This window comes from Typopeltis vanoorti, chromosome 3, assembly GCF_054136105.1.
Source record: "Typopeltis vanoorti isolate ZY-2024b chromosome 3, IOZ_Tvanoo_1.0, whole genome shotgun sequence".
Lineage (NCBI taxonomy): Eukaryota > Metazoa > Arthropoda > Arachnida > Uropygi > Thelyphonidae > Typopeltis > Typopeltis vanoorti.
This window is the reverse complement of record NC_143551.1, coordinates 98072837-98100132: the sequence shown is the minus strand read 5'-3', so window position 1 is coordinate 98100132 and position 27296 is coordinate 98072837. Positions and strand designations below refer to the sequence as shown.

At 35.1% G+C, this 27296-nt stretch overlaps 1 protein-coding gene across 2 annotated transcripts in view; it reads left to right on the top strand.

Moving 5' to 3' along the window:
• The window catches only part of LOC150108408 (uncharacterized), a 371725-nt gene that overhangs the window by 22710 nt on the left and 321719 nt on the right, over positions 1 to 27296 (top strand). The window contains exon 2 of one of the 2 annotated variants that reach the window (XM_090390758.1): positions 25937 to 26057. The exons of the other annotated variant lie outside the window; for it this stretch is intronic. The gene's annotated coding sequence lies outside the window, so the exon portion shown is untranslated. The remainder of the gene's footprint in view (positions 1 to 25936; positions 26058 to 27296) is intronic. 2 annotated transcript variants of the gene reach the window in all.

The following is a 27296-nucleotide window of genomic DNA, read 5'->3' as shown; positions in this document are numbered from 1 at the left end:
ACTAATTCTATTGTTTATTTCCATATTTAATTTAGCATCTTATTATTATTATTACGGGAGACTCCAGGGAGCCCTTAGACTCATCGAGGGAGGCCCTAAACATCATGTCCACACAACTATTCAACATTCTTACAGTATCTATCATACCTTGCCTTGAACTCGCTCACTGTCATATCACCCACAACAGACTCTGGCAGCTTATTCCACTCATTTACCACTCTAAAAGTAAAGAACCCAGCTCTAACACCCTTGTTAACCACACTCTTGCCCAGCTTCCATAGATGTCTTCTAGTTCTCCCATCACCAGTCCTGATCTCAAAAATATCCTCTGAATTAATCCTATAGAGATCCTTTAGCAATTTGAATGTCTCAATCATATCTCCCCTTTTCTGCCTATCAACTAGTTTCTGCAACCCACAGATCTTCAACCAGTTCTCATAAGGTACATTCCATAGACCTGCTGTCATCTTGGTCGCTCGCCTCTGGATCCTCTCCATCAAGAAGAAACCTAGGTGACCAAATCTGAGCACAGTAGTCGAGATGAGGTCTTATCAAGGCTCGGTACAGAGGTACAATAACTTGCTTGTCTCTGCTCGTCAAAGTATTTTTCAACGACTAAGTGAGTTGATGAGCTGATTTAGCCACTTTTGCAATGTGCCCCCTAAACTTCATCTCCCTATCCACCAACACTCCCAAGTCCCTGGCCTCATCACTCTCCTGGAGTTCCGCCAATGTGGTATACTGCTGCTAATCTTTTCACCCCAAAATGCATAACCTTACATTTTGTCACATTAAATTGACATCCATTCTCCTTAGCCCAGAACTCCAATCTATCCAAATCATCCTGCAAGATTTTGACATCTTCTGCATTCACTATTTCCCTACTCAATTTTGCATCATCAGCGAACAAATGAACTGTTCCTCTTAGATCCTTCCCTATATCGTTAATGAACAAATTAAACAGCAGTGGTCCAAGAACAGAACCCTGCGGCACACCACTAGTCACAGGCCGTCTTTTGGACTCTGCTCCTGAATAAACTACTCTCTGATATCTCTCCATCAACCACCCACCTATCCATCTCACCAACCCTATATCCATTCCCATATGTTGCAGTTTATGGATTAGAATTCCATTTGGTATCCTGTCAAATGCCTTAGCCAGGTCCAGCAGTATCACTGTAAACCCATAACCCTTATCCAGTTCAGCCGTCACTGTGTTATAAAACTTGTGCAAGTTACTGAGGCATGATCTACCCTTCATAAAGCCATGCTGTCCCCCATACAGTATCTCATTTTCATCAATCCATTCCTGTATTTTTCCCTTGACTACTTTCTCCAAGACCTTGACAACAACTCTTGATATGCTGATTGGTCGGTAATTTGCAACAGTAGTCTTGGATCCTCCAGGATCCTTATGGTCAAGGGCACTGATAATCCTTTAGCTGCTTCACGTAAGGCCTGTGCCGGTATACCATCCAATTTCACAGATGTATTCACATTAAGGTTCTGTAATAGACTGTTCACCTCCACTTCAGTCATCACAGTTCCTGTATAAACTAATGGTTCCTCCATTCTTTCAATGTCACCACCTGGATGATATACTCTTGCAAAGTGCTCGCTCAGTAATTCCACTATACGACTGATTCAGTGACCTCCTTACCATCGGCATTCCTTAAAAATCATTTTGCCGTGTACATTTTTTTTTTGCTTCCAGCATATTGAAAGAACTGTTTGGGATCTCTTTAGCTTGCATAGCTAGTTTCCTTTCATAATCCGCTTTTGCTTTTTTTACCACACTCGTTACCCTTCTGGCCTGCGCTTTATACCGTTTGTGTGCCTGCAGGTCACCTTTCCCTTTAAATTCCCTCCACAGTTGTTTCTTTTTTTGCAGTTCAAGCTTAATGGTATTATTCATCCATTTAACCCCTACTTGTTTTACTATTCGGACCCCTAGGTATACAAATGTAAATTCTCCTTGACCACTTCCCATGCTCTATCTACTTCCAGCCCTTGCAGTTTTACATGCCATGGCACTGAACCAAGCAATCTCCTAAGCTTGTCATTCTTGCCAGCACGGTAATTCCACATATACCTTGTCTTAATCGAAAATTCCACACTTTTAGCCACCTACCAAGTCAAGACCCTATGATCACTCTCATCAGTTGGTGGCAACGTGATCATATTCGTTACAGTCAAATTCTCAGATGCTATTACCAGGTCAAGACTCTCACACCCCTAGTATTTTCAATTACATGCTGTGTCAGATAGTTATCCCTTAATAATTGAATAAAGTCCATTTCCTTCTTCACATGTGTCCTCTCCTCCTTCCAATCAATATTACCATAGTTGAAATCTCCCATAATAATTACCCTCCTTCCACTCATTTCATCAATTTGTTTATGCATACTATCTCCACCATCTATTCCATCACCTGGTCTATAGTAGCACCCAAATGTATATTATTTTGTTCTGCCAGTCTCAATCTCACACCAAATAGCCTCAAATGAGCTCTTTTCACTATGCTGCAATACAACTTCAATTCTCCTTGGCTGCAGTTCATCAGCTATCATCAATAACACTCCTCGCCCCATTTTATTTCTCTGTCCCTCCTAAACAGACTATAACCTACACATTCTATCCCACTAACTATATCATCTTCCATCAGCCATGTTTCACTAATGCCAATAACCTGTTGCCAGGAAGAGCAAACCAAGGCCAAAAATTCTTCCTTCTTGTTCCTAATACTCCTGGCATTAGTATACATGAAATGCAGAGGTCCCTTTGTCCCACACCTATCATAATGCATTATTCTAACTATCCCATTCCGATTACTTGTCCTAGTACTGGCTCGGTTACATATATACATTCTTACACTCAACTGTCTCACTGATGTCCGCATATCCACTCTCCTTCCGTCCTTGGTAGTTCTAGTTTCCCTGGTTCTGCACATCCATTTTCACTTCATTCAGCAACACTTTTCCCAGTCTCCACACACCAAATCCATTTAAATGCAGGCCATCCATATTGTATAAATCCTTTCATCCATCAAACTCATTCCACCCCACCCCGTCTGCATAACCTGCGCATAAAGTCATTTGCGATTATGGCCCCCCTCCTAAACTCCTCTCTGTCATACCGCAACAACAGACTCACCATCCTAACTCTGTCACTCTTTTCTTTCGCTACCTTTAACAATACTTTCAAGTCCTCTCTCATAAAAAATTTATCTCCTTTCAATTCTTTCATATCTGCCACAACTATGAATTCTTTCACCCTCTATTTTTGTGCTCTAATGCTCTCACTTACATCCTTAAATTTCGCACCCGGTAAGTACGATTTAGTTAAACTTCCATCTATCGCACCTTTTAATAACGAGTCACCATACAACACTCTTTCCTTCATTTCTGAAACTCTCCCACTCTTACTCTTATTTTTCCTTTCAAACACTTGTTTATTTCCGTTAGCCGAGGCACTCTGGAAAGAGTTTTGCAGGTGCTCCAACTACCGCTGCACACTGTGTGTTACTCCTATTATTTGTAAGTAGTGAGATCGCATAACCTAGCGATCTCACTCCTTACAAATAATTCCTAATTTTTTTCATCATTTAAACCATTTTCTCTCTCTGTATAGTTGCTTTCGCTCTTCTTGATCACGACCGGACACATACTTCGATTCCTCACTTTCCTTACACTTTCTGCACATTCTCTCACCACTATCATTTTCCATCCAAACTCTAGTCTCTTTCAGGAAAGCATACATCCCACACATATCACACTGCTCAAACTCCCTCACATTAAAGTTTTTGAACAAAGGCGTCGTATTTTTGGACGCCATTATTTTTCGTCGCATTGGCGCCATGTGCTTTTCTATGAAATATCGTTAAAATGCTAAGTTAAATAAAACGGAATTCACACCAAAATCACACAGACACAACAAGCTACCAAAAATGAACAACACTATGTTAAGATTTAAACCGATATTCCAATTTTCAATCAAAATTATACTTGCTTTCGGGAGCTCTCTCGAGCTTCACTAAAAATTTTGCTAATTAGCTGAAATGTTCCACAGGTTCACCAATCAGGATATAGTTGATGTTTTCATTGTTTCTTTGTAGCTATTTTCATTGTCTTTGTCTTTTTGTTGCTGATTTTCATATCAAATTTATTACAACAGTTATTCAATTTAGTCAGGGAATCTTGCACACTGGATTTATTCAGAAGTATAACATCATCTGCATAAAGTAAAGAGCTAAGATTTTTCAATTTTGATATCAGATTTAATACCACTCTCCTTTATAATGTGATCCATATAAATAATGAATAACAGAAATAATATGCACTCTTGTTGCACACCTGATTTTACCTCAAACTATCTTTCAAACCATTAAAACCAGTTGGAATTGAAAGAGGTTAACTGCTGACTTACAGCGTAAATAGAGACTGTGTATTGTTTGATATACACCATATAACTGTAGCGTTTTGAAGAGCTTTCCTCGCACCGTGTCATATGTCTATTCCAGATCTACAAAACTTAAATAGAAATCCTTTATATTCTCATGATTTCTTAACTATTTGTCTTAAAGTGAAAATATGATCCTGACAACCTCTATTTGGCCTGAATCCAGCTTGTTCTTCACCAAGCTTCTCTTCCACAATCCTACTCAACTTTTCTTAAGTATACTTGCATAAATCTTACCAAGAAAACTCAGTAAGGAAATACCTCTGTAATTCTCACATTTAGTTTTATTTCCCTTTTTATAGATGGGCACTATTGGGGTTCTATTCCAATCATTTGTCATTCAATCCTCTAACTAAGCCTTCTGAATTATGCAATTCAGCCACTGTAAAACTTTTATACAGGTAACCCTCTTATAACGCGGATGTTAGGTTCCACAAAAATGCTGCGTTATAAAGATCGCATAATGCGAGACTCAGATCACATAGATAAAGTAGGATTAGGTTCCGAAATCGTTTTTTTTTTTTTTAACATTATTTATTCGGTTAGTTTAGTTATCAAGAAGTCAGTAATAAGATCTTGCTTACCACTATGTCGCAATTTTTTTATTAAGTTCATAATATGGAGCTAAACAAATATCCAATCGTCTCGTGAATTTTCTGGAACGTTCCATTGGGAGATCATTATCCATGAAATAACTTTCTTGCCAAGTCCAATCCGTCTGCTAATTTCTTTAAACTGAATTCTTTAACAGATTCATCACAATCAGAATCTTCGGCAGAACTTTCCCCGCCATTTGATTCGACGTCATCTATTAATTGTACAAGTTCCTCCTCATTTAAATCTATTTCACTAATTTTGTTTTCAACCATATCGCAAAAGCGCTCTAAATGGCCATTACTATACAAATATTTTTTCTTGCATAAAAAAAAGCATTACATATTGTATGTAACTCACCAAAAAATAAAGTGCTCAGCTTGAGATTAACATACATGATTTTTAATGTGCTTTCCTGGCAGAAAAAGAAGACAATTTTCAACAATAAATACTTTATACGGTAAACAATTGATGTACATACATGCTAAGGGATATTTCCCCTAATAAAAATTAGGGGAAATATCCCTTATAACTACTTATAACTACATGCACGTACGGACAGACGCAAATTTAACAAAGATAAAATTTGATTTTTAAGTCGCACGTTAAAAAATATATGAAAAAGATAAAGGGTTACTATAGTTTGTGGACCGTCTTATATCGAAACCGCATTGTATAAGTACCGCGTTCAACAAAGGTTACTACAATTTGTAGACCGTGTTATATCGAAACTGTGTTGTATAAGTACCGCGTTATACGAGGATTACCTGTATTTCAAAAATGCTCCATATTTGAGCATTTCTGGCTGAATTTCATCTACTCCAGCTGCCTTTTCACATTTCAGGTTTTGATGACTTTTTCTACTTCAAGTATGGATATGCATTCCTGACTGCATTCCTGTTGGGAGTTTTCTACCATCATGTTGACACTGCTTGTTTCATTTAGCAGTATTTCAAAGTAATTACTCCGTACATCTAGAATATCTTTATCTTCAGTTTTCATGTTACCTTTTTTAATAGCCTTCAGAATATTTTGTCAACTTCCTGATATTTATTTTCTATGTTCTTACCCAAGTCTTTCCATGAATTTTGTTTAGCTAGTTTTACACAGTGCTTTGCTTATATTTTTCTCTGTATTCTCTAAGAGCACAAATTTACTTACTTGCCAGGAACTTTCAACATACTTTCTTCTTTTCCTTCACTGCCTCTTTAATTTCCTAAGTCCACCATGGAGTTCTGATTTTTCTATTCTTACAGAAACATAACCTCTGCATAACAAATGTGCCAAAGCAGTTCAATATGTAAATTCAATATATTTAAAGTGGCAATATCTCAAAGTGGCATCCAAAACTGCAGCTTCATACTCGGCCTATAGTATAGTCTGCAGCATCTGTATTAAAAATAAATAAATAAAAAGAACCAAATGTAGAAAAATTGCCTCCTGCTCAAACAGCAGTTGAATCTTCAAGTCCCTTGCCATGGCTATCCTGCAACCTCTGTCCTATACTTTCATTTTCTACATCCAGATGGTACCATGGTGACATTACTCAAAGATATGGCTTACCTCTTGTTCTCCTTGAACTCTTGTAAGACGACCAAGGCACATTACTTTTCACTGTACGAAGAACAGCCTCACCACATGCCTCTTCTGATCTGTTGCCAGAAAGATATCAGAAAAATCATCATTCTGGATACTAGTAAATCTCCCCTTATCCCACACCCAACTGTGCTCAAAATTTGTGTACCAGAATTAATTCCCATCCTGTATCATATATACAAGCTGTCATACTCATCTATCATCTCCCCAACTCCATGGAAGTAAGCTTATATTCAGCCCATATCAGCCATCAAGCTAATATAGCCATTCTCCTCACTCAAATTCTTTTGAAAAAAATGAGAAGTTCATGAATAATGAACTTCATTACTTGGAAGCCCTCCACTTAGTAGTCACCACATGTATTCGGCAGATTTTTAGTTACATTCCATCTTTTGGCCCTTACTGTGGAAAGGTTTGGAGAAATGTGTTGCTATTGACATTTCACAGGCATTTAATCAGATCTATCATAGAGGCCTCTTTATTAAGCTATCATTTTATGCTCTGCTTCTACAATTTAGAGTTACAAGTTTCCACTCTGGTTGTTCATTGAATGGTTTCTCTTGTCTCAAATATCTGTATCAGTGCTTGAGTACACCAGGGCTATTCTTTTGTCCATGCTCTCTCTCTCTCTTATAATTAATAATCTTCTCTCATAAATCTCAAATCCACTATAGTTTTGCCAATGACAGTATGCTCTCTTCATTTGACAGAGTGTGCAGTGTTCAAGTGATGATTTGAGCTTCTAGATCTTATACAACCATTGTCTTAAACACTGATCTTATTTGTTCTTCAGTGGGTAAGGATAATTTAGTGAACCTCAATGCTACTAAAACATATTTCTCATAAAAAAGATCTCACTTCCCCTTAATTTTGATAATATTGAGATCTAGTTAAAAACAGATTTCTATTTTAGCCTGACTTAGGCCTCTAGTCTTTCCTGGTATATGCATATAACATCTGTAGGCTTTAAACAAAACCAACCAAACAAACAAAACAACAAAAAACCCTAGTTATCTTCCATTCAAGAAGTGAACATCACCTGTATAACCTGTATAACTTTTAACACTATGCAGATTTCATTTGCAGTTGCTCTGATCATGATTCCTGCACACTCCCTCTAAACACAAAATGAGCAGCTGCTGGTCTTCTTCTTCTCTTCTGTCTAAGACGGGTTGAGTCTTCTCTTGAGAAGGATCTTCCAGTCTTCTGTATTCCTTGCTGTTCGAAAAAGTTCCTTATATGTTCTGCATCCCGAGATGTTCTTTATTAATATCAGCCAGGTAATTCTTGGTCTTCCAGGTCTTCTTTTTTCAGTTGGAAAAGTATTGATTAGGACGTTAGGAAGTCTGTCTGCATCCATGCGTACAGTGTGTCCAAACCATCTCAGTTGTTGTTTTCTAATTTTTTCTATTATTGTCTTTTTATACAATAGTTCTTGTCTGACTGTGATGTTTGTTTTCTTTTCTATCCAACTTGTTCTATTTATTTTTCTTAAGCATTTCATTTCAAATGCCACCAGTTTTTTCTCCTCTCTTTTTTTAACTGTCCACGCTTTTGCTCTATAGATGACTGTTGGTATAATTATTGCTTCATATAATTTGATTTTGGCTTGTTTGTTTTCCAGATTTTCTGTAATTTTCCCATGGTGGTCCATCCTATCGCTATTCTGTGTTTGATTGTTTTGAGTTCATCTATTGTTTCTGTTAGTTTCGATCCAAGGTATATGAGGTTGTCTACTTGTTCTATTTGTTCTTTGTTTAGGGTGGCTGAGATGGTAGTTCTGTTCCTCCCTATTTTCATCACTTTTGTATATTTATTGTCATGTCATGTTTTACAGGTTTTGTTTAGCTTGTTGATCAGCTTTTGTAGTTCATTTGGGGTTCTTGCAAGAAGGACGAGATCATCTGCATATTTGATATTATTTATGTTTAAACCATTGACATTGATTTCAGGCTCATTGTCTATTGCTTTCTTTACAACTTCTTCTAGATATATGTTGAATAGGCATGGAGATAATGGGCATCCTTGCATTACTCCTTTTTGGATCTCTATGGGTTCTGTTGTGAGTGTGTCCATTTTAATTATTGCATTTGTCTTAGAGTAATATTTTATCAGAAACTGTATTATATATTTGTCTATTGCTTTTTCTAGTAGAATTTTAAGAAGGATTTCTGTGTTGATGTTATCGAAAGCTTGTTTAAAGTCCACAAAACAACAATATAGTTCTTTATGGTCTTCCCAGCTGAGCTCTGCTAGTTGGTGCAATGTGAAAATTTGGTCTATTGTTGAAAAGTTTCCTCGGAAACCAGCTTGTTCTATGCCTATCATTTCTTCGTAGGTGTTTTTTAATCTATTTTGTATAATTCTTATGAATATTTTATAGGTGTGAGGGAGTAAATTGATTGGTCTGTAATTTCTGCAGTCTCTTTTGTCTCCTTTCTTGTATATTGGAATGATCTTTCCAGTTCTCCAGTCATCTGGGATCTCTCCTGTTTGTAGTATTTTATTGAATAGGGTTGTTAAATATTCTATTGATATGCTGCCTCCATATGACCACAGTTCAGTAGGGATAGTATCAATGCCTGATGCTTTATTGTTTTTCATCTGTTTTATTGCGTATCTAACTTCTTCTTGTAAAATTTTTGGGTGATCATTATTTTCTTCTATAGTTGGCATTGTAGTTTTGTTTCCTTGGTGGAAGATAGTCTTAAAATGATTTGACCAGATTTTTCTTATATATTCAATATTCCCGGTTTCAGTCATTTTGTTGTTTATCATTGTTACTGCTTTTGCTGAGAATTCCTTTGTAATTTCTCTTACAGTATCATGGAAGACTTTTAGGTTGTTTTGTTGGTATGCTTCTTGGCATTTCTTAGCTTTTTCTTTTAACCATTTTTCTTTGGCTTTTTTGCATAGGTTATCAACTTTATTTTTTAGTGCTCTGTATTTTTCTCTATTCTCTTCATTGTTTTGTTCGTTTACAAGTATCTTGGCCTCTCTTTTTTCTTCTGTGGTAGCTATGATTTCTTGGGTTATCCACTGTTTGTTTATTTTGGGTTTGGAACCTAGAGTGTCTTTTGCAATTGATAACACTGTTTCTTTTCCTTCTTCCCAGTATTTTCCGCTATTCTGGAAGATGGAGGGTTTTAATTTCAAGCACATCTGTTCTAAAAATTGACTTCTGCTTGAGCTATCTTTTAGTTTTGTTAGGTTGATGTTTTCTTCTTTTCTGATATTATTTTTGCTGTTGAATTTTATCTTCATTTTGGCAGTTAATTTTTCGTGGTCAGTGTCAAAATCAAAACTTCTTAATGTTTGCACATTATTTACTGATCTTTTCCATTGTTTGTTTATGATGATATAGTCTATGCAGTTCTTTATATTACCATCTGGGGATGTCCATGTATATTTATTATTAGGGCGTTGATAGAACAATGTGTTTGTAATCATTAGATCGTTTGCTTTACAGAAGTGGAGTAATTGTTCTCCTCTGTCGTTAAGCTCTCCATATCCAAATTTCCCCATCACATCTTTTTTGTCTGCTGTGAACTGTCCTATTTTAGCATTAAAATCTCCCATCACTATCATGAGTTCTCTATTTTTGGGATTATCTATTTCCTGTTGTAGTTCTTCATAGAAATATTCTATTTCTTCCTCTGAATAGTTACTATCTGGTGCATATATTTGGATTATTTTAATTGTTTGACCTTTTTCTTTTGCTTGAAATTTGGCTGTCATTATTCTAGGAGACACTGGGTTTATTTCAATTACTGAGTGTGTAAGTTTCTTTTCAATTAGTAATGCAACTCCTTCTCTGTGTATGTTATCTTTTCTTCCTGAGAAGTATAGTCTTCCTTCTGGTAAATCCATGAATTCATCTCCGCACCAATGTGTCTCTGATAAACCTAAAATACTCCATTTCAGTCTTTTTAAATTTTCCTGGACTAATTGCAATTTTCCAGGTCTGTATAGTGATCTTATGTTGAGGGTGGCTACATGTTTCACATCCTTGGCTGACCACATTGCTGATTTCTCACCTACTCTATGTGGTCTTTGAGTAGGCGCGTTGGTTGTCCCGTACACAGTAGCACTATCTCGGTTTGTAGACTTTCTCCTGCTCATGAAAGTTACTGGCATAATAATGTAGCCAGCTTGCCATGCCTCTGCTACATCCTTTGGTCCACGGCTCTTTATTCTTTATTCAGAGCAACCCATTTGGGTTTCCCCCATCCGCCACCCGGGCGACGTGCCTCGTAGGAGTGTGGTCTCCCCCATGAACATTTGTGTTTAGAGGAAGGGAGAGACCTTCCTCTAAACACAAAATGAGCAGCTGCTGGTCAGTATCCATATTCACTCCACAGCTTCAAATTTGTTAAAACAACTTCTCTCTTGTCTTTCTCTTTCATTCCACCTTTGTCTGTTCTTTGGAACAGCTTTAAACATCTCATTTCCCTCATGGACTATAACTATACTTTCAGCTAATAATAGCTGACCCAGCTGTAAAATAAAATAATAAGGGATTTATTATCCCCTTAACTTAATGTATGTCGCCGGAAAAATAGCCTTTTGGCTCTTTATTATACTTTCAGCTGTTCAAGATTTTCTTCCTTCTTGTTAATCATTGCGTCTCTCTTCAACATTTATAGGTTTTTCCACCTCTCATGTGGGATTGATATAAAATAAAATAATTGACTTTTCCATCATTGTTAGGTAGCAGTTTAATGTTGAAATAACATTAAATTGGAAATAATAAGCATTGAAACAATTTTTTTTCTGACATTTTTAATATTAACCATGGATTCATTATTTGAGTAATCAGTAAACTGCATATAATTTCACAATGAGTTATTTTCAGACTTGGATCATAAATAAGGGTTCAAATAATTGATAAAACTACAAATAGCAGACATTGAAACAATTGATTTTTATATATTATGTCAGAGTGAGAAAAGGTCAGAAAACTAGCAAGTTGTATTTCAGGTTGATCTCTCTCTATATAAAATGACATAAATGAAAACTGCAGTCTGTTTTTGGCGCAGAGAAAAGCACCTGTTAGTTAGTTTTTTGTATGTAAGATACTAATCATAATTTGTGCTGCCATCACGTCCCCTATTTCTAAGTTTTTTGCTCATAAAACTTAAATTTTATTCAGGTAACTGATATTTATGGACCTCAGATTGAAAATTTAAATCTGGGATCTAGGATTTGGTCCTGCTGCAACAAGTAGCCTACACTTAGGCCACTTGTTGCAGCGCCCATTGCACACATATTATGACTACTTACTATATGTTCTCATACAGATTCCTTTGCTTGTAGGATGAAAAACTTCAGATTAAATCATTTCTAACAAATGGCAGGCTTGTTGTACCATCATTTTGACTGCACTATGGAATCACTAATAGTACATGCTTATTATCACCCCAAGACCCCATGGACTCAAAGACTCATCTAGTAGATCCTTTTATCATACGCAGAGCTCATCATACCATGCTCATCATGCCTTAAACACACTCAGATTCTCTGCAGACACCACACTCTCAGGCAAGGCATTCCAATCATTCACAAACAACTCTGCATGCAAAAAACTTGCTTGTCACTCTCTTTCACTATTTTCTGTAGAATCTCTCCAACATTGATCCTATAACAACCCCTTACTAACCTGTAGGTCTTTATCATATCTCTCCTCTTCCTCCTATCCACTAGACTCTGTAAATTGCATCTTCTCAATCTTTCCTCATATTCGACATTTCAGAGGTCAGAACTACCTTAGTCAGTTGTCTCTGGACCCTTTCCAACATCTCTTCGTCTTCTTGAAAACCAGGTGACCAAATCTGGGTACAGGAGTTCATGTGTGGCCTAATCAAAGTCTTATACAATGGAATGAGAATCTCCCTACTTCTACAAGTCAGTGTCCTTTGCATCATTCCCAGTAGTCTTTGTGTTGCATTCACAATTTTGGCAATGTGTCCCCTAAATTTCAGATCCTTATCCACTATCATTCCAAGATCGCTTATTTCTTCCACCTCCGACAATATATCCCACCAAACATAAATTCTACATCCCATCTCTGTTTCCCAAAATTTAAAACCATACATTTTTCAACATTAAACTCGCATTCCCATGCCCAATAACTCAATTTATTCAAGTCTTCTTGTAAGGCCACAACATCTTCTCTACTCTTCATAGTTCGTCCCAACTTTGCATCATCTGAAAACAACTGAATATCTCCATCCAGATCTTTGCCAGGGGAGTCAAAGACTCATCTAGGAGGTCCTTTTATCATACACACAGTTCATCATACTGCACCTTAAACACACTCAGATTCTCAGCAGACACCACACTCATGCTTCTGGAAAGTATTAAAAAAAAAAAAATCTAACAAAAACAAAGATGAAAATGAAAGGTTAAATACAGGTCAGCGTATATAGTGGAAATTATTGGTGATCGGGAAAAGCGGATAACACGAACTGATTTTTTATTTTTATTACTTTTTTATTTATTTGAACTGAGGCCAATAAAGAAATTATCAAGTAGTTGTATTTTTTAGCAGAGAATGAATGCTATAGGAAGTGTAGAATATAGACAAGCATATAGCAGTCATGCATATATAACATATACATACATATGCACATGTCGACAAACTTACTCTCATATACTCATGGCTTGAAAATTTTGGTGCTAGCTTACCAGTCAGGCAGATATCCCACTAGTCAGGTGTCAGCTTGGGTGGAGTACCACATCACTCTCGGACCTAGTCACTTTATAAGCTTTTGTTAATGCTGTGGCTAATTATTACCCTAGGTTATTACTACTGTTGAAACAAATATATTAACTTTTAAGTGATAGTTGGTGGCTTGTTTTTTGGAGATTTTTCTGAATTATTGAAAAAAATATAGGAAGAATATATTTTTTTAAAAATTATAAAAACTTCCTTAGTTCACTTATGGTACTGATGTTCTATAGGTGTAATCATCAAAGAATCATATATTAGTATGCTTATCAATTTATGAGATATGAAGTGGTTAAAAAAACACAAACATTTTATCAGTGATACATTATCATTGATTATTATTTAATTATGATTATATTTTTTATATGTTTTCAGTTCTCAGCTTATAGTATGTCTTTCATGCTCTTTTATGAAAAAAGTCAATTTCTTCTATGCCATTATAAATAGGTGTGTAAGGTAACAATTTTCATAATCATCATGAAATCTCTCAGCAAAATAAGTGTTAGGTGTACACACATACATGTATATTTCATCATCAATTTCCTGATATGTAACCCCCCCCTCCCAAGGGGTGTTCAGGTTACTATGACAGCACTTCATGAATAAGTTTACATTATTATTAATCTTCTATCAACAATTTTCCTCCTAATCATTCTATTACTTGTGAACACTTCAATATTGTCATATCTGACATTCTGTTCTTCTAAGGCAGTTCTGACTGAATCAATAAACCTAAACCTTGGTCTTCCTCTGGGTCTCCTTCCTGCTATTTTGGCATCAGGCACATTTTGCTAACTTTCCTCACCTATTCTATTTAAGTGGCCATACCACCTTAGATTAGCCATGCTTATGCATTCTTGAATGCTAATAGTGTCAGGTTCCTTTCTAATATCTTCATTTTTCAATATGATTCTGCCATTGATGCAATCGGTTCACTCTAATTTTTCTCAAACCCTCATATCTGTATTATCAACCAACTCTCAGATCCATAACTTAAAACTGGTTTAAACACTGCCTTGTATACTGCTGGTTTGATGTTTTGGCTGATTTCTCTCTTATTCCATATAAATTTATTCAGCTAGCTACCCACCATACTGGCTTTGCTTATTCTGTTCTCTTTTTCCAGATTTAACCTGCCATCTTCACTAAAAACTGTGCCTAAATAGCTGTTCTAGCATCTCCATTCAGAATGCAGCTGAAGTTTTCTATGTTCCTGCCTATTTTCATAGTTTTGGGCTTTTCATGCCACATTTGTTATAGCTGTTATTCAATTTAGTTAGAGAATCCTGGAGACTTGCATTAGATGTGTTTAGGAGTACAATATCATCGGTAGGTTTTTCTATCCTGTTCCAGCAAGGAGCTAAGTTTGACATCTCCAATTCTAATATCAGGCTCAATGCCACTTTCTTTCATAATATGATCCATATAGATGATGGATAAGAGTGGAGATAATGTGCATCCTTCCCTTGTCTTACTCCTGATTTTATATCCTGTCACCTTCCTGTATTTCCTTTAATTCTAAATGCTGATTTATAGACTATGTATTGCTCTATGATCCATTCAGTCCATACAATTGAAGTATTTTGAAAAGTTTTTCTCTATGAATTTTGTGTATGCCTTTTCAGATCTACAAAACTTAAGTACTGATACTTGTCATATTCCCATGATTTCTCAACTATTTGTTTTAAAGTGAAAATCTGATCTTGACAACATTTATTTGGCTTGAACCCAGATTGTTCTTCTCCAAGTTTCTCTTCCACTATCTTTCTTAACCTCTTTCAAGTATGCTTGCATAAATCTTATTTGGAACACTTAAAATGGAAATTCCTATGTAATCCTCACATTCAACTTTATTCTGCCTGTTTTTTTAAATGTTTTTTTATAGATGCATACTATGAAAGCTCTGCTCCAGTTGTTCGAGAATTCTACCTTCTGACCAGGCCTTCTGAATTATGCAATGTAGCCACTGCAAAACTTTTATACCTCCATTTTTAAGCATTTCTGGTTGAATATATTATTTTAATGCTAGTTCAGAACTCAATGTGATAACAAGATCACAGAAAATTTGCTTGAAAGAGCACAGTCACAAAGATAATATATTAAGTGCTTTTGATAAATTACTTGCTAGTGAAAGTTTGGTGAATGTAACATTATCATGTGAGGGAATGACCCTTAAGGCTCACAAAGTAGTTCTATCTGCAAGCAGCTCTCTTCTTTACAGCTTATTTTTAGAGAACTCAAGTAATCATCCTGTTGTGACATTAAGTGATATAAACTTTAATGACTTAAGGTTGATGGTCCAATATATGTACCATGGAGAAATTAATATTTCATGGGATATGCTTCCATCATTGTTAAAAGCTGCAGAGTTGCTAAAAATGAAAGATTTTTTGGAAGTTGCTAATAAATACTATGATTCTTTGGAAAGCACACAGCAGGAAGCTTCAGGTAATGATCGTCAGGAAGCAGGGAAACCGATCATGCATAGTCATATTGTGTCTGGCCAAAGAAAACGGCGTTCAAAGAAGGAAACACAGATAAGTAAGAATCAACAAGGGAAATCATCAAAAAGTCCTATGATGGACTTAGATCTGAACATTACAAAGAGTCAAATGGCCAAAAAGTCCGATATAGGTAGTGTAAGGCAGCCGTTGTCAGAGGTTAAACATCTTGAAACGATGGTTTCTATCTCACTTAGTAAAAATAAACTGGGTAAATATTTGAAAACAACATTTGACAACTCAGGTGACAGTGTTATAGATGACTTGGTATCATTAAAGGATAAGGAGTCAGACTTGCCAAATGAGTATGGTCATCTAAATCAACATTCAAGTGGCCTTGATCTGGTTGCTGAAGGCCAACTGTTAGGTGAATGTGTACATACCAGTATTGTCCCTTTCAGTTTTTGATTCTTCAGCTAATTCTCACCTACCAATCAAAATCTTGGGTAGTGATGACAACAATCCTTTCATCAATTCAGATGAATGTGTGCATTCCAGTGTATTGTCCCATTCAGTTTCTGATGCTACAGTTAATTCTCACCTGCCAATCGAAATCTTGGGTAGTGATGACATCAGTCCTTTATTTTCTGGTTTGATATGTCATCTGCATCAACCATATCTTCTGTAGTTTCTAGGGATGTCAATCCAGATTATTTAACATCTTTATCATCTTGTGTGTCTATGGTATCATCTCTTGAATCTGATGTCAAGGTAGAAATGAAAGATGATGCAGTTCATTTCACATCTTCTAATGTATCAACTGTTTTGCCTATATTAATTGACTTGTATAAACACCGAAGTTTTAGTGTAATATATGATGATACATCCTGTTTGTCTAATGTCCCAAGTTTAAGTGATCATCAAGACTTCACAGTTAGGTGCCATCATTCTCATAGGAAACATTCCTTTTTTTATACAGCCATATCCCAATGTAACTGATAGAAGCATGTGGAGTAAACTGTGTTGTACAAGTTCTCCTGAGACAAAGGAACTGACATTTTTAAATGACTGCAATATATTTTATAATTTTGTTCTGACCAAATTGTATAGTCTATCTTTCAGCATTCCAATATGTTCTAATGTTTTTTATGGAATAGAAAGTATGGGGGGATTAAGAATGACAGATTATTTAGTAACGGATTAAGTGAGTATGTGCATGGGATAAATAATGCAGAAATACATACACAGAGATTGCTGAGCGATATACAAAAGAATGTGGGAGAAGATCCGAGACAAAAACAAGCATCAGTGGGAGTAAAGGTTGCCAAGTTAAATAGGAGAAGAAAAGATATTGTACTGTATGGGGATTCTATAATTAAGGGTGTGAAGGATGGTAGAGTAATTAAAGCATGTTATCTAAGTTCAAAGATTAAGGATATAACTGAGGCTGTGAAATTGCAGAAAGATAGAGCGAGTGAGATTATTGCAGTTATAGGGACGAATGATCTAGGTAGCGAAAGATTTTCTGTGAGACAGGATTTGAAGGATTTAATGATGGCAGTGAATGCAAAGAGCGAGAGTGGAAAGATCATGAGTGTGCTACCAAGATTTGATAGTGATGAATTAAACAGAAGAGCAATTATAGTAAATGTAATGATGTCAAGATTGTGTAAGAGCTTCTGCAAAGAAATGAAACTGAATATTCATTTTATGAATGATATGAGTTTGATAAAAGGAAGGAGTATTTTTAGAGAGATGGTTTGCATTTAAATGGATTGGGCACTTGGCATTTAGAACATTTATTGATAAAGGATAGAGTAAATGGTCAAAAACAGGGAAATGGGATTTGCTAGGGAGGCATGTGATAGAATCAGCTGTAAATAGTACTAAGGTCATTAATCGCTGTGAATTTGGGATTAATTGTTTGCAGAAAATTAACAATATAGAGAGTGGGCTAATTCACTCACACACAGGGAGATTATGGGAGGAAGGGATTATTGCAGTTTATGTATACTAATGCTTGAAGTATTCGGAATAAGTGCGAAGAATTTTTGTCATTACTTAGTACAACTTGGCCAAAAATTATAGGAATTAGTGAGACTTGGTTAACTAAGAATGATATAGTTATAGGGATTGAATGTAAGGGGTACAGTATTTTCAGACAGGACAGAGATGACAGAATGGGGGGGGGGATTTTACTAATGATAGACGAAGTGTTAAAGCCAAAAAAGGTAGAAGTGCCTCAAGGTGATAGGTATGTAGAGGGCAGTTCATTGCTGTTTGGTGTGAGATAGAGATTAACAAGGCGAAATATGTACTTCCGATGTTGCTATAATCCAAGGGATATATGGGAGAATGTAGATAGTATGTATTGGCAAATTAGCACGATGAGTGAAGGTCGAGTAATTATTATGGGGGATTTTAACTTTGGGGACATAGATTGGGAGAAGAAATGGTCTCAAGGAACAAAGGAAATGGAGTTTATACAGTTGTTAAGAGATAACTACTGTTATCTCTTAGATCTGGTCATAACATCAGAGAACATATCAATAAGTAATTTAATTACACTGTCTCCACTTGAGAAAAGCGATCATGTGGTCTTGACCTGGGAGATTGTAAGATGTGCTGAATATTCTGTTAAGAAGGGGTATATGTGGAATTACAAGGCTGATGATTATGACAAGCTGAGAAGTCAGCTTTCAGCAGTGCTATAGCATGAGAATTTGAAAGGGAGAGATGTTGATGGTGCATGGGAGATTGTCGAGGAGTATTTAAAGAAAGCTATATCAGACTGTATTCCGAGAGTCAGAAGGAGAAATCAAATAGGAGTAAGATGGATGAATAATATTATTAAGCAGAAGTTGCAGATAAAGAAAAGGTTGTGGAGGAAGTATAAAGAAAAATGTGATGAGTGTTCCCATGACCAGTACAAGGTACAGGCAAAGAGAGTAACCTGTATGGTAAGGAAAGCCAAAGCTAATTATGAGAGGAAGCTAGCTGATGAATCCAAAAGAAACCCTAAGGAGCTCTTTCACTATGTGGCAAGTAAAAGGAAGAATAACCATGGAAAAATTACTTTAAAAAGTGTTGATGGTAGGGAAATTACAGAAGCAAATCAAATAGTTGAGTTGCTTAGTGATCATTTTGCAAAAGTGTACCATCCTGGTTGTGATAGTGCAGTGTCAAATGTGTCATTGACAGATGAGAGTCTAGAGATAGACAAAATAGAGGTGCATAATATATTACAGAACCTTAATGATAACACTGCCATTGGGTTGGATGGCATATCAGCCCATGTGTTACGAGAATGTGCAAGAGAATTAGCACCTTCTCTAACCAGACTGTTTAATTTAAGCCTCAGTTCTGGTAAAGTACCAATAGAGTGGAAAGAGGGGAAAATAATTCGACTGCACAAGGGAAGCTCCAAGACTGAGGTTGCAAATTATACACCAATCAGTATATCTGGAGTGGTGGTTAAGGTTTTGGAGAAATTGGCAAAAATTAGAATTCAGGATTGGGTGGACAGCAATATGATACTTTAAAGGGGCAACATGGTTTTGTGAAGGGTAGGGCTTGCCTCAGTAACTTGCTTACTTTCTATAATAAAGTAACAGTAGGGTTGGATAAAGGAAATCCTTACTCAGTGATATTGCTGGACTTTGCAAAGGCATTTTACAAGATTCCACACGGAACTCTGTTGCATAAATTAGATCAAATGGGTATGGATCTGAAGCTGGTGATTTGGATTAGAGGATGGCTGGTAGATAGATACCAAAGGGTGGTTTATGGAGGAGCTGAGTCCAGGAGAAGGCAAGTGACTAGTGGTGTACCTCAAGGCTCAGTGCTTGGTCCTCTGTTGTTTAATTTGTACATCAATGATATTGGGAATACTTTGAAAGGAAATATCCACTTGTTTGCTGATGATGCAAAATTAGGAAGAGCGATAGTTAATTCAGATGATGTAGATATCTTGCAGGATGACTTAAATAGGCTGACGGTATGGACTAAGGTAAGATCTCATCCTCCCAAATGCACTTTGGGAGGATGAGATCACATGCTGTTTATATTAACGGAACTGAACTGCAAGAACTTGATGCGGCAGGGGACTTGGGCGTTATTGTGGACAGAGAACTTAAGTTTAAAGGGCATATTGCAAAGATTGCCAAAACATCACATCGAATTACATGGTTGTTGAAGAACACACTAACAAGCAGAGATAAGGAAGTTATTGTTCCACTTTATAAGGCATTAGTAAGACCGCATTTGGACTATTGTGCACAGATATGGTCACCTGGATTTCTTGGTGATGAAGAAATGGTGGAGAGGATTCAGAGGTGAGTTACAAAGATTGTTGCAGGTCTGTGGGATGTTTCCTATGAGGATAGATCGAAGATCTGTGGGCTCCAAAAATTAGCTGATAGACGTAGGAGAGGAGATATGATAGAAGCATATAAATTATTAAAGGGATTTTACAGGATTGATACTGATGACATTTTTAAGACCAGTGCAGGAAGGGAGAGAACAAGGGGCCATCCCTGGAGATTATGTAAGAGTGTGGTTAACAAAGGTGTTTAGGACTAGATTTTTTACTTGGAGGGTTGTTAAGGGGTGGAATGCATTGCCAGAGGTGGTTATGAATTCTTCGTCTGTGAATGAATTTAAGGAGAAGTATGATAGGTATTGTGTAAATAATGGTTAGTGTGTCGATGTGGGATCTCCCGCGATGAGTCTTTTGACTCCATGGAGACACCGTTATAATAATAATATTAATAATATCATCTACTCCAGCTGCTTTTCGCATTTCAAGTTTTTGATGGATTTTTGTACCTCAATTATTGATATATGCTTCTCTTTGCATTCCTCTTAAATTTTTTTTTAATAAGGTTCTGTCACTGCTTGTTTCATTTAAGTTTTCCAAAGTAATTACTTCAGACATCTAGAATATCTTTATTTATATCTTCAGTTTTCATGTTGCCTTTATCATCTCTGATTCTTTTTTACAGTATACTCTTTCCTCAATTTCTAAGTTTTTTTCAATAATATCCAGAACATTTTACCACCTTCCTGATATTTAATTTCCATATTCTTACCAAAGTCTTCCCATGACTTTTGTTTAGCTACTTTTACACTTAGCTTAGCACTCTTACATTTTTCTCTGTATTCGTTTTAGGGAATCTGCCAACTTATTTGCTATGAACTTTTGGTATGCTTTCTTCTTCTTTTCCAGAACTGCTTCTGTAACTTCTTGTGTCCATCATGGTTTTCTTATTTTTCTATTCTTGCAGATAACTTCACCATATACCTCACTAGCTCAATAGAGTTTGCCACGGAGACTCCAAGGTTTGATTCTTGTTTTCAATTTGTTTCATTTTTTCTTCAATTATGCTTGTATAGTTGAGTCTACAATTTATCTGTAAAAGCTGATCAACTTTAATTCTCTTTAAAACTTTTTTACATACTTATATAGTTAGGATATCAGCAATATAGAATGCTGTAAATAGGGAATGCAACCTTTACATGCACGAAGTTTGGGATGGCCAAGATGGCAGAAGAATCAACATAAATTGATCAACGACACCCAGGACATGCCCTCAATGTGCTGCAAGGTGTGCACCACATTGAGGGCACGCTCCTGACATTTAAGGGACTTTTGGCCAGCCACCGTAGAAGAAATTGGAGCCTCGCCACATGCTCATCCATAGTCAATCATGAAACACATCTCGACTATATACTGTCGAGGGGATCAACTATGTAAAGGTTGACATTCCTTAGGGGGTCAACTACAGTTGTGCACGTAAAGGTTGACATTCCCTATTTACAGCATTCTATATTTCTGATATCCTCACTATGTACAGTATGTAAGAAAGTTTTAAAGAGAATTAAAGTTGATCAGCTTTTACAGATAAATTGTAGACTTGACTGTATAGCTACAGAGAAGAAGAGTTTGAAACTGGGAATTGTGAGAGAACTACTGAGGTAGTATTTGAAGATGATATCCCAAACACTCCAGGGAGGATATTCTCAGATGCCTCTTGTCTGATAACCAAGAGTAATCTCTTAAAAATGGGAACATGAAATGTCAGGACACTATGAGATGGATAAATCGGACAACTTAATCAAGGAATTAGAAGTGATGAAGGCAGATATCAGTAAAGTGAAGTGGACAGATACAAGCATAATAAGAAGAAAGAATCATACTATAATTTTCTGTGGCAGTGACTTACATGGATATTGGCCCATAAATGACAGAATCATAACAGCCAAAATAACTGCACAACCATTTCACTTATATATTAAATAATTATTATTATCCAAGCATATGCATCAACTCAAAGTCAAGTTAGAATAGTTTTATGAAGACATACAAACTGTAGTCTCTAGTTCTAAGTCAGATGATATTATAATAATGATGGGCAACTTAAATGCATCCTGAGAGAATTAAGGGCTTGGAATTAGAAATTAAAGAGGTGAAAGATTGACCCAGTTCTGTGAAACCAATGACTTAATAATTGTAAACACATTATTTAAACATCCTACCAGAGGACTATTTACATGGAAAAGCCCTGGAGATCTATTGAAACCAAATTGACTATATAATAATAAGCAAAAGATTCTGAAATGTGATTACACAAGAAAAAAACATATCCTGGAGCAGACATAGGATCTGACCATAACCCAGTGATTGCAAAAATCAAAATAAAACTTAAGATACCAAACCAACCATTCATAAGAGAAACTTATAATTCAGGCTCACTTAACAACTGAGAAGTTAAAGACTGCTTTATAAAAGAATTTACAAAGTCCCTTTCAAGTCTGACACTACAACTCGCAGAAAATAGAAGACTGATTGATGAAATTAACACAAACTGGCAAACTTTCAAAAATGGAATGGCATTAATTAAGCAGCTAAAAATACTCTTCCACAATTAAAAAGGAAAAATAATAAACCTTGGATAAAAAAAAAAAAGACATCTTAAAGATGATGGAACAAATAAAAAAGTTAAAGAACATACCCAAATAAAAGCATGAATAAAGAAATAAAAAAAGAATGCAGGAAAGCCAAGGAGGAATGGATTAGAAATAAATGTATAGACATAGAAAGCCTTGATAGAAAGCACAGAAGCAGAGAAATGCATGAAAAGATCAGAAAAATGAAATAAATAGGACAAATAAAGTAAATCGCACATCATTAGAGATTCAAGAGGCCATATTCTAATTGATAAAAAAGAAATCATGGAAAGATAGGTTGAATATGCAAGGAAATTATATGAATAACAAAGAAATAATATACCAAACAGACAGATCTAAAAGGACCATCCATTTTTACTTTGTGAAGTTGAAAATAATGCCATCAGTAAACGAAAACCACATGAAGTCACAGGAATAGACAGTATCTTGGCAGAATGGTTGAGGGCTCTAGATGAAAAAGGACTGAAATTCTTAACAAACTTATGCAATAATATACGAGACTGGATTTATACCCAAAGATATTAATCACTCAATTTTTGTTCCAATTCCCAAAAAACCAAAAGCTACAAGATGTGAAGCATTCAGTACAGTAAGCCTCATCAGTCAAGTATTAAAAGTTGTTTTATATGTTATTCTTGAAAGAAATAAAAAAAAAATAAATATAGAAATAAATATACACAAAGGGATTTTAAGGAGAATATAGATACAAGAGAAAGTATTTTCTGCATCAGAACCATCATAAAAAGATATTCAGAAAAACAAAACAAAATGTGTATCTCTGTTTCATAGATGACAAAAAGGCATTTGACAAAAAAAGTGCAGAATAGGACATTGTGGAGACGCAAGGTATTTGATCTCCTGGAGGGAGAGGACACTTGACAAGAAGACATACTGTTCTTTTCAATGTCATATTCATTTTTATCCTTCTTAGTACTAAGTAATGGTCACTTCCAATTTTATCCTGATATAAATATATATATATATATATATATATATTTACTAAAGTAAAAAACCAAACGGCTTCAGTTCGGCGATGCAAAAATTATAAAAAATCATCATGCCTGCAGGCATTTATGAGTCACCCTAGCAACTCGTAAATGTCGGCAGGCGTATTCCCGTAAGCTCTCTGGTCAACTTATTTTTACAAAATTTTCATAGTTTCTACATTCAGCTTTGAAATAATCCTGGATATAATATCCTCTTGATTTTTATAATATATATATATATATATGTATATTTTTTTTTTTTTTTTTTTTTTCACTTCAGTGGGTTTTCACAATTCATATTTGTTCCAAAACATTGGTAGAGGATAGAGGCCATCTCTGATATATGACATTTCAGAAAACACTCAAAAAATATTTAGGTTTTGTTTTTAGAATCAATATTAAGAAATTAAATATTTTAAGAGAAAAAAATGTAATTCTTTTTCAATTTTCTACATACTCCATTATTCTAGTATGAAATAAGCTAATTACTGCTGCACATCTATATTAGGTTACCATATTGTGATTTGTTGACTGCTTCACGGTAAACTTGATATTTGGTTGAAGATAAAGATGATGTAGATGTATTACATAATGACAAAATAAGTGATAATCTACAAAAGACATTTTGTAGATTATGTTAATGAAATAAAACACCATAAATAAATTGACATAACTTAAATAAAACAATTAAATTTGAAACCTTTTTTTTTTTTTTTTTTTTTTGTCAACCAAAAATTCTCACTTGTTATGGGCAAGTGCTTTTTTCAACCCATGCACTAATCCATGCACACATGTATAATCCCCAATGTACATACATTATATCATACATTCATAATGATGACTAATGCTGAGAGATCTTATAAATTTCATTGTATTTAATTTTAAAACAATGCATTCCATTTCAAGGACAATGTATGTGGTTTTAAGTTGATGAGATTAGATGAGACTTGTTTTCAGTTCAGGGATCTCAGTGGAAAGTAGAGCAATGAATTTGTGAAGTTTTATATTACTGTATTATTATTTATAGCACCTCTATGGAGTTCCAAGATTCATTGTAGGAGGGTGCTCTACAACTACCTTACACAATTCACTCATCTATATTCCACACATGAAGTGAATAATGGTTAATATATGTATTTATTTTTATTAGTTAATTAACAGTTTGTGCGATTTGCAAGATGGAAAACCAGAGTTTTAAGAAGGAAAAGATCTGTTACCTCTGTGAGTCTAACTCACCTTGATTTTGAAAAGCCTTTATAAAAATTCCCTACAGTCAAATCCATGCCTTTTTCTAACAAAGTTTTGCTTATTTCTTGCTTGACAATTTTCACCAGTTCATTTATTTTTACATTTATGAGGAAATAGGCCCTTCATTTGGATTGGTATTTCTGTAGAATTGTATCATGCTTAGCTTTGGTGCCAACTTAATTACACTTGCCAGTGAAACATATTCATGTGATGAATGCAGAACATACTTGGTTACAATCAACCAGCAGCCAATTTCATTTCATAGGGCAACTTCGTTTCTTTACTATAATTTGTTTCTTACAATTTTGTAAATGACATTATAGAAAAATACCGGGTATATTTAGTATTTTTCTGTAATGGGTAGTTTGCATAGCCCAAAACAGCAATAGTGAATTGGTGACAAAACACAATGAAGAGAAAATATTCACTGTTGTCATGAAAATTGAATATGTGTGCATTTGCTTTTAAACTAGAAAAGCAATATTTAAAGCTGAAGTATTTGTTTACTCCTGAGAGCATATTTGAAATACTGGAATATGCATTATTTTTTGTTATTATTTGGTCTGCCTGAACTTTCAAGGGGACTTGATATTATATGACTCACAGTATTTATGAACTTAGCTTTCATAATCAGTATTCCTTTCATCACTGTGGTTTATTTATAGCATATATTTTAAAATGAATTTCTGATTTGGAATTAGAAAATTCTGAGTCAATAATTAGGAAATCATTAATATAATATATTTAGAAATTTAATTAATTTTTTTTCCCCAAGAGAGAAAGGATATAGGCTAATATAACAGACCATTATAGGATTATTGCAATTTATTATGATTTAAATTATTCATTTTCTTCAAATTCATCTCCATCTTCTTTTGATGATTTTTCAGTGATTTCATAATTTCTTTCTGCAGGTTTTTAAAGTGAAGCAGTTTTCATCTAGCAATTGCCTGCCATTTTCATTCCGTTTACTGAAATTCATCTTAAAAATTCATCCCAGCATTAATAAAATATTTTCAAGATAAATATAAACAGGTAATGGGTTGAGAACAAGGAAGGGATGGTATAGGGAGGAAAAAGGGTGGGGAGTGGGAGTCTGTTGAGGAAGCTATGTCCCAAACTAGTATAGGCAAAATTATGTGCGTGTCTCTTGCAACTTACATAATGTTTTTGTTTTTTTTAGTATAAACAGGAAACTTTTGTCACTCTACATATAAGCTTAAATTGCTTCCATTCTTTTCATTTCTTCTATATTTTTATATGTTTATATACACAAAAATGCATGAAGATGACTGAAGTTGTGTTTATTAATAATTTAATTTGTGTGTGTGTGTGTGTGTATATATATATATATATATATATACACACACACACATACACACAATGTATGTATGTGTTGATTTTCTTAATGACAAATATTATTTTTGCAGATGATAATTTTTTATTCAGTCAGTTATTGCCACTAGTCTTTCAGTGTTTAGTTTTCTTCTGAATTGGAGGATTTGGAAGAATTTAGTTCCACAGTCTCATATAGATGTGTAATCTTACATAGAAAAAGTGGACATTAAAGTGGCAACATTATTTCAAAGCTGAATGTTTGTAGAAACTAATGAAAGTTTCATAAAATTTGACCTGAAAGCTTATGAGAATACAATCTTTGGCATCGGAGTTGCCTTAGCTTGCACTACTTAAAATAACACAAAACTTTCATTAGTTTCTACAAACATTTGGCTTTGAAATAATGTTGGATCTTTAATATCTACTTATCCTATGTAATTTTACATTGCCAAAATGAAGCCGTATGGCTCTTTCTTTAGTAATCATCTGTAATCTTACTTACTACTTTAGTTTAATGATGTAATATCATTAAACTAATACTTACTAAATATTAGTAATTACTAACTAAATTTATTTATCTGATTATTAAGCCAATATTTTGCCTTAGTCACCAAGGCAGCTTCGTGGGCACAAAGAAATACAACTAAGCATATGCATGCAGGCACACTAGCAGGAATGCAGACACAAATTGAGTATGAAAGAGATGGGCTCCTACAATCCTAACTGGTACCCCTCTGTGGGCACAGTGATGGAATCATGCCAAAGGTCTTAAAATATTGGTCTAGATTGTTGGGTAAAGTGAGGCAGCCGAATTTGTTTAGATTTGGTGAATGTTGTAATGCTGAGATGGATTCTAGAATTAATCTTTTCAGTTTATATCTATTCCTGTATAAAAGGGATGCTTTGTTCCATTGAATCTAGTGATTTTTTTCCTGT